This window comes from Asterias amurensis, chromosome 3 (genome assembly GCF_032118995.1).
Source record: "Asterias amurensis chromosome 3, ASM3211899v1".
Lineage (NCBI taxonomy): Eukaryota > Metazoa > Echinodermata > Asteroidea > Forcipulatida > Asteriidae > Asterias > Asterias amurensis.
The window spans coordinates 14983141-14990432 of NC_092650.1; positions in this window are offsets into that span (position 1 = coordinate 14983141).

The window sequence follows — 7292 nt, forward strand, 5'->3', positions numbered from 1 at the left end:
TTTGATTTTCTCTGTGCACAAAAAACCCTTAGGGAGGCTTGTTGAGTTCGTTTCGAAGCACAGCCGCCTACTTTTAGTTTTCGGTATCAAGAAGTCCGGAAGCCGCTCTAAAACTTTGAAATTTAGATTCAGGGTAATGCCATGATGACGCAGGTACAAACTGCGTCTCTCTAGCATTTTTAGTTCCAGAATGATTCAAAAGCATAGCTGAAAGTTTTTTCAAGTCCGGGCTTTTTTTTAACGCATGTATTTGTTTTCTCCAATAATCACCACATGCCGTGTATATCATGCATTAAATGTCCCAAATTTATGGGGTGTGTATGGTCTACTCCCTGGCCTTTAGCTTCGTTTTGAGAATCCGCATAGCACTAATTTTGGTACGATAAGAAAGCCCTTGAAATTCTCCATCCAATGGTGCTAAACTTGTTCAGATTGAGTAATGATTGTGGGTCAAATTGACCCGTTGAACTTTTGATTTTCTCTGTGCACAAAAATCCCTTAGGGAGGCTTGTTGAGTTCGTTTCGAAGCACAGCCGCCTTCATTTAGTTTTCGGTATCAAGAAGTCTGGAAGCCGCTCTAAAACTTTGAAATTTAGATTCAGGGTAATGCCATGATGACGCAGGTACAAACTGCGTCTCTCTAGCATTTTTAGTTCCAGAATGATTCAAAAGCATAGCTGAAAGTTTTTTCAAGTCCGGGCTTTTTTTTAACGCATGTATTTGTTTTCTCCAATAATCACCACATGCCGTGTATATCATGCATTAAATGTCCCAAATTTATGGGGTGTGTATGGTCTACTCCCTGGCCTCTAGCCTCGCTTTGCGAATCCCAATAGCACTAATTTTGGTACGATAAGAAAGCCCTTGAAATTCTCCATCCAATGGTGCTAAACCTGTTTAGATTGAGTAATGATTGTGGGTCAAATTGACCCGTTGAACTTTTGATTTTCTCTGTGCACAAAAATCCCTTAGGGAGGCTTGTTGAGTTCGTTTCGAAGCACAGCCGCCTTCATTTAGTTTTCGGTATCAAGAAGTCTGGAAGCCGCTCTACAACTTTGAAATTTAGATTGAGGGACATGCCATGATGACGCAGGTACAAACTGCGTCTCTCTAGCATTTTTAGTTCCAGAATGATTCAAAAGCATAGCTGAAAGTTTATTCATGTCCGGGCTTTTTTTTAACGCATGTATTTGTTTTCTCCAATAATCACCGCATGCCGTGTATATCATGCATTAAATGTCCCAAATTTATGGGGTGTGTATGGTTTACTCCCTGGCCTGTAGCCTCGCTTTGAGAATCCCCTTAGCATTAATTTTGGTACGAGAGGAAAGCCCTTGAAATTCTCCATCCAATGGTGCTAAACTTTGTTTAGATTGAGTAATGATTGTGGGTAAAATTGACCCGTTGAACTTTTGATTTCCTCTGTGCACAAAAATCCCTTAGGGAGGCTTGTTGAGTTCGTTTCCAAGCACAGCCGCCTACTTTTTATTTTCGGTATCAAGAAGTCTGGAAGCCGCTCTAAAACTTTGAAATTTAGGTTTAGGGTAATGCCATGATGACGCAGGTACAAACTGCGTCTCTCTAGCATTTTTAGTTTCAGAATGATTCAAAAGCATAGCTGAAAGTTTTTTCAAGTCCGGGCTTTTTTTTAACGCATGTATTTGTTTTCTCCAATAATCACCACATGCCGTGTATATCATGCATTAAATGTCCCAAGTTTATGGAGTGTGTATGGTCTACTCCCTGGCCTCTAGGTTCGTTTTGAGAATCCGCATAGCACTAATTTTGGTACGATAGGAAAGCCCTTGAAATTCTCCATCCAATGGTGCTAAACTTGTTTAGATTGAGTAATGATTGTGGGTAAAATTGACCCGTTGAACTTTTGATTTCCTCTATGCACAAAAATCCCGTAGGGAGGCTTGTTGATTTCGTTTCGGAGCAACGCCGCCTACTTTTAATTTTCGGTATCAAGAAGTCTGGAAGCCGCTCTAAAACTTTGAAATTTAGATTTAGGGTAATGCCATGATGACGCAGGTACAAACTGCGTCTCTCTAGCATTTTTAGTTCCAGAATGATTCAAAAGCACAGCTGAAAGTTTTTTCAAGTCCGGGCTTTTTTTTAACGCATGTATTTGTTTTCTCCAATAATCACCACATGCCGTGTATATCATGCATTAAATGTCCCAAATTTATGGGGTGTGTATGGTCTACTCCCTGGCCTCTAGCTTCGCTTTAAGAATCTCCATAGCACTAATTTTGGTACGAGAGGAAAGCCCTTGAAATACTCCATCCAATGGTGCTAAACTTGTTCAGATTGAGCAATGATTGTGGGTCAAATTGACCAGTTGAACTTTGGATTTTCTCTGTGCACAAAAATCCCGTAGGGAGGCTTGTTGAGTTCGTTTCGGAGCACAGCCGCCTACTTTTAATTTTCGGTATCAAGAAGTCTGGAAGCCGCTCTAAAACTTTGAAATTTAGATTAAGGGACATGCCATGATGACGCAGGTACAAACTGCGTCTCTCTAGCATTTTTAGTTCCAGAATGATTCAAAAGCATAGCTGAAAGTTTTCTCAAGTCCGGGCTTTTTTTAACGCATGTATTTGTTTTCTCCAATAATCACCACATGCCGTGTATATCATGCATTAAATGTCCCAAATTTATGGGGTGTGTATGGTCTACTCCCTGGCCTCTAGCTTCGTTTTGAGAATCCCCATAGCACTAATTTTGGTACGAGAGGAAAGCCTTGAAATTCTCCACCCAATGGTGCTAGACTTGTTTGGATTGAGCAATGATTGTGGGTCAAATTGACCCGTTGTACTTTGGATTTTCTCTGTGCACAAAAATCCCGTAGGGAGGCTTGTTGAGTTCGTTTCGGAGCACAGCCGCCTACTTTTAATTTTCGGTATCAAAAAACCCGGAAGCTGCTCTAAAACATTGAAATTTGAATTAGGGACATGCCATGATGACGCAGGTACAAACTGCGTCTCTCTAGCGTTTTTATTCCAGATTGATTCAAAGCATAGCTGTAAGTTTTTTCAAGTCCGGGCTTTTTTTTAACGCATGTATTTGTTTTCTACAATAATCACCACATGCCGTGTATATCATGCATTAAATGTCCCAAATTTATGGGGTGTGTATGGTCTACTCCCTGGCCTCTAGCTTCGCTTTAAGAATCTCCATAGCACTAATTTTGGTACGAGAGGAAAGCCCTTGAAATACTCCATCCAATGGTGCTAAACTTGTTCAGATTGAGCAATGATTGTGGGTCAAATTGACCAGTTGAACTTTTGATTTTCTCTGTGCACAAAAATCCCGTAGGGAGGCTTGTTGAGTTCGTTTCGGAGCACAGCCGCCTACTTTTAATTTTCGGTATCAAGAAGTCTGGAAGCCGCTCTAAAACTTTGAAATTTAGATTAAGGGACATGCCATGATGACGCAGGTACAAACTGCGTCTCTCTAGCATTTTTAGTTCCAGAATGATTCAAAAGCATAGCTGAAAGTTTTCTCAAGTCCGGGCTTTTTTTAACGCATGTATTTGTTTTCTCCAATAATCACCACATGCCGTGTATATCATGCATTAAATGTCCCAAATTTATGGGGTGTGTATGGTCTACTCCCTGGCCTCTAGCTTCGTTTTGAGAATCCCCATAGCACTAATTTTGGTACGAGAGGAAAGCCTTGAAATTCTCCACCCAATGGTGCTAGACTTGTTTAGATTGAGCAATGATTGTGGGTCAAATTGACCCGTTGTACTTTGGATTTTCTCTGTGCACAAAAATCCCGTAGGGAGGCTTGTTGAGTTCGTTTCGGAGCACAGCCGCCTACTTTTAATTTTCGGTATCAAAAAACCCGGAAGCTGCTCTAAAACATTGAAATTTGAATTAAGGGACATGCCATGATGACGCAGGTACAAACTGCGTCTCTCTAGCGTTTTTATTCCAGATTGATTCAAAGCATAGCTGTAAGTTTTTTCAAGTCCGGGCTTTTTTTTAACGCATATATTTGTTTTCTCCAATAATCACCACATGCCGTGTATATCATGCATTAAATGTCCCAAATTTAAGGGGTGTGTCGGGTCTACTCCCTGGCCTCTAGCGTCGCCTTGAAAATCCCCATAGCACTGATGTTTATACGAGAGGAAAGCCCTTGGAATTGTCCATCCAATGGTGCTAAACTTGTTTAGATTAAGCAATGATTTTGGGTCAAAATGACCCGTTGTACTTTTGATTTTCTCTGTGCACAAAAATCCCGTAGGGGAGGCTTGTTGAGTTCGTTTCGGAGCACAGCCGCCTACTCTTAATTTTCGGTATCAGAGTGGAGGTTGTTGAAATCGTTTCTGAGCAACCCGAAAGAGCGATAGATTGAATTTCATTTTTTCTGTCTGAGTTTTATTCCCGTCTTCATTAAAAAAAAAATTCAAAAGTGAATACATCAAATGTTGGGACATGCATCCAGGTAATGACAATATTCGAGTGTTTTCCATAACATTTACCTAATTGCTATAGGTAATATTTATGCGTGAAACTTTACATCAACAGTTCGGCTACGAAAGTATCCCATTCCGTGTGTGCTATACATTTGCGCATTGAAACCGACTTAAAAAAACACAACCTTCAAGGAAAAACGTATTTAGGACTTAAAATGGCGGCCATATTGAATTTTGCTAGATATTTTAAACAGCTGGAGTTTGATTATTTTTTTTTACCCGTATTCCCCTTAACCTTAACTTGTTTTGGGGCGGGGCCTATAGCCCCCCCCTCCCCCATTAGAACCGATCCTCTCTTTAACCAATCCTCTTCTAAAATCCCCGAAAAAATTAATTTCTAAGTTCCACAGAACACAGCGAAGACAAAATATGGGGGGGGGGTAACACATATTTCGATCAACGATTGGCTCTGCATTGAAGGGGTGGGGTAATTGCTCTTGCTTTTACAATTTGCAGCTTCTTCAGGAGATTTGTATTTACAATATTAGCAGCAAAATCATTACAACGAGGGCAATGAAACCACACTTTCCGTGCATAAACACTTGACATCGTGGTAACATTCTCGTGGAATTTCCTATAGTTGGGTGACTGTAAGGTCCGTAAGGTCTCAAATAATGACAAAATCCGGAATATTCTTCGAATTGAGTCTTTATTGAGCCAGAAATTGCAACAGTAATCGTGTCTTCTTATAGCACGTTTATATGCAGTACGCCGTGTTTGTTTACATTTCACCCACTATGTCACGTGAGGCACGGAGCGCAATCGGTCTATTGATTATGACCATGAAAACACCAGTTTTTAAGCACCAACACTGTAGCGCAGTGCGTAAGGTGCTGGGACTGTTTCAGCAACTCGGATCACCCGGTCCGGGTTCGAATACCGTCTGTCTCTAATATAGATTCAAGGCTTTTTGCTGCCCCTGATAGGACAGTGTGATTGGGATCTGCCTTGTTTTCTCCCCTAAAGGGACAGGGCCCGCGTGGTGGCTAGGGTTCGAAGCAGGGGGGATGTGCTCTGGGTCGGATGCAAATCCTGAAGGGTTCTATATGGCAAAGGGGAGGGGCCAGTGTGTGCCATTAACTGAACCGGCGCCTGAATGCCTGACACTTCCGGAGCGTAACCTTTTATATTTTTCCACCAGATTAAATTTGCATTCTTCAATTTCTTTATTGTTCTATTTGTCTTACCCGCTGCCAAAACATTAGGACTCAAACTTCCTCTAGTTATCGGGCAACGTCGGTAGCCTAGTTGACAACACACTGCTCTTGAACTACAGGGGTCCCGGGTTCGAATCCCACCCGAGGAACATGATATTTTGTTCACGGAATATTTTTGTTCACGGGACTCGGGAAAGTATCCTGAGTTTACAGTGCTAACACACATCGGTGTATGGGTCAAAAACAAAATTAATTTTCTCTATAATATTTATTTGTATAATGTTATTATTGTTGTTATTATTTATAACGCTTACTGGTATAACTGGTATGTATCTGGTAACTGTTTTAAACAGTGTTTACATCAATTAACTAGGTCAGACTTGTTCTCTCTAATCCGAAGGCGGGTTCACTTATGTTTGAAAAGGAGGGAGCTACTGCCTTAGTTAAAAGACATTGTTTTCGTATCTACTCTTGTTAGAAACTCTTGTTTTTTTTGTATAGATTAGTATCCTGTTTAAAGGAACGTTACAGAATTGGTAAGAAACAAAATTGTGAAAATCACAGATGTACATAAAACTTACACGGTCTAATGATAATGATTGTTGAAAACATCCCTTGAAGTATTTATGTCTGAAGTCTAATATTTGTTAAGAAATAAATAATTTAACCTTGCGTTTGTTATTTTTTTTTTTTTTGCATCAATGTCATGCAAAATGTGTAATCGTTTTTTGACTATTATTTTTCTCGTGACCCAGATGGCCGATCAGTTTGAAACTTTAACGGATTTGTCAGTTCATGTATATGGTGGATTACATAAAGTGCTTACACTGCCAGCAACTATTTTGATTTTAAGATCAAAAGGGGGCCCTTGATATTAAAAGGAACAGTTTTGTTTTAATTTGTTTTAAGGATCTGTGTTGAGAATATTGAAAGAAATACAGGATTATTGTTTGTTTGCGGAAAAAAAAAATATACTAATTTCTGTCAAAAAACAAGGTTTGATGATGACGAAATACAGTTCATGCGTCATTAATTTATCTTTGGTACGAGAAGAAAGCCCTTGAAAATGGCGATCCGATTGTGGTAAAATTGTTAAGATTGAGCATGAAACTGGGATCGAATTATCCGTTCAAACTGTTTTTTTTTTGTTTTTTTTTTTTTTTTGTCAGACAGCTCTGTGCACAAAACTCTCATAGGGCATGCTGTTGAAATCGTGTCTGAGCAACCCCGCTTACTGGAGCTTTTTGTTATCATGAAGTGTATAAGTCGCCCTATACTTTTGAAAAACGGATGCAGGGACATGCCAGAATGACTCAGTTACAAACTTCATCTCTTTAGCATTTTTAGCTACATAATTATTTCAGAGCATGGCTGAAATATTTATTTTTCGGGCCAATTTTTGAATGAATATCAATGTAAACAGCTGGATCGTGATTTTTAACCAAGATTCCTAGTTTTGTTTCTTATCAAGTTTATTTGCCTGAAAATTTACCCACATTTTCCTCCCCTAGTTTTATGCAAAATGGCGGCCACATTGAATTTTGAAATACTTTAAGTGTAAAAAAGTACCAACCTAACTTTATTAGCAACATTTTGGCAGTCGGCTTGTTCTTTGTAGTTATGTCAATGAGAGATTTGTGTACGGTTTC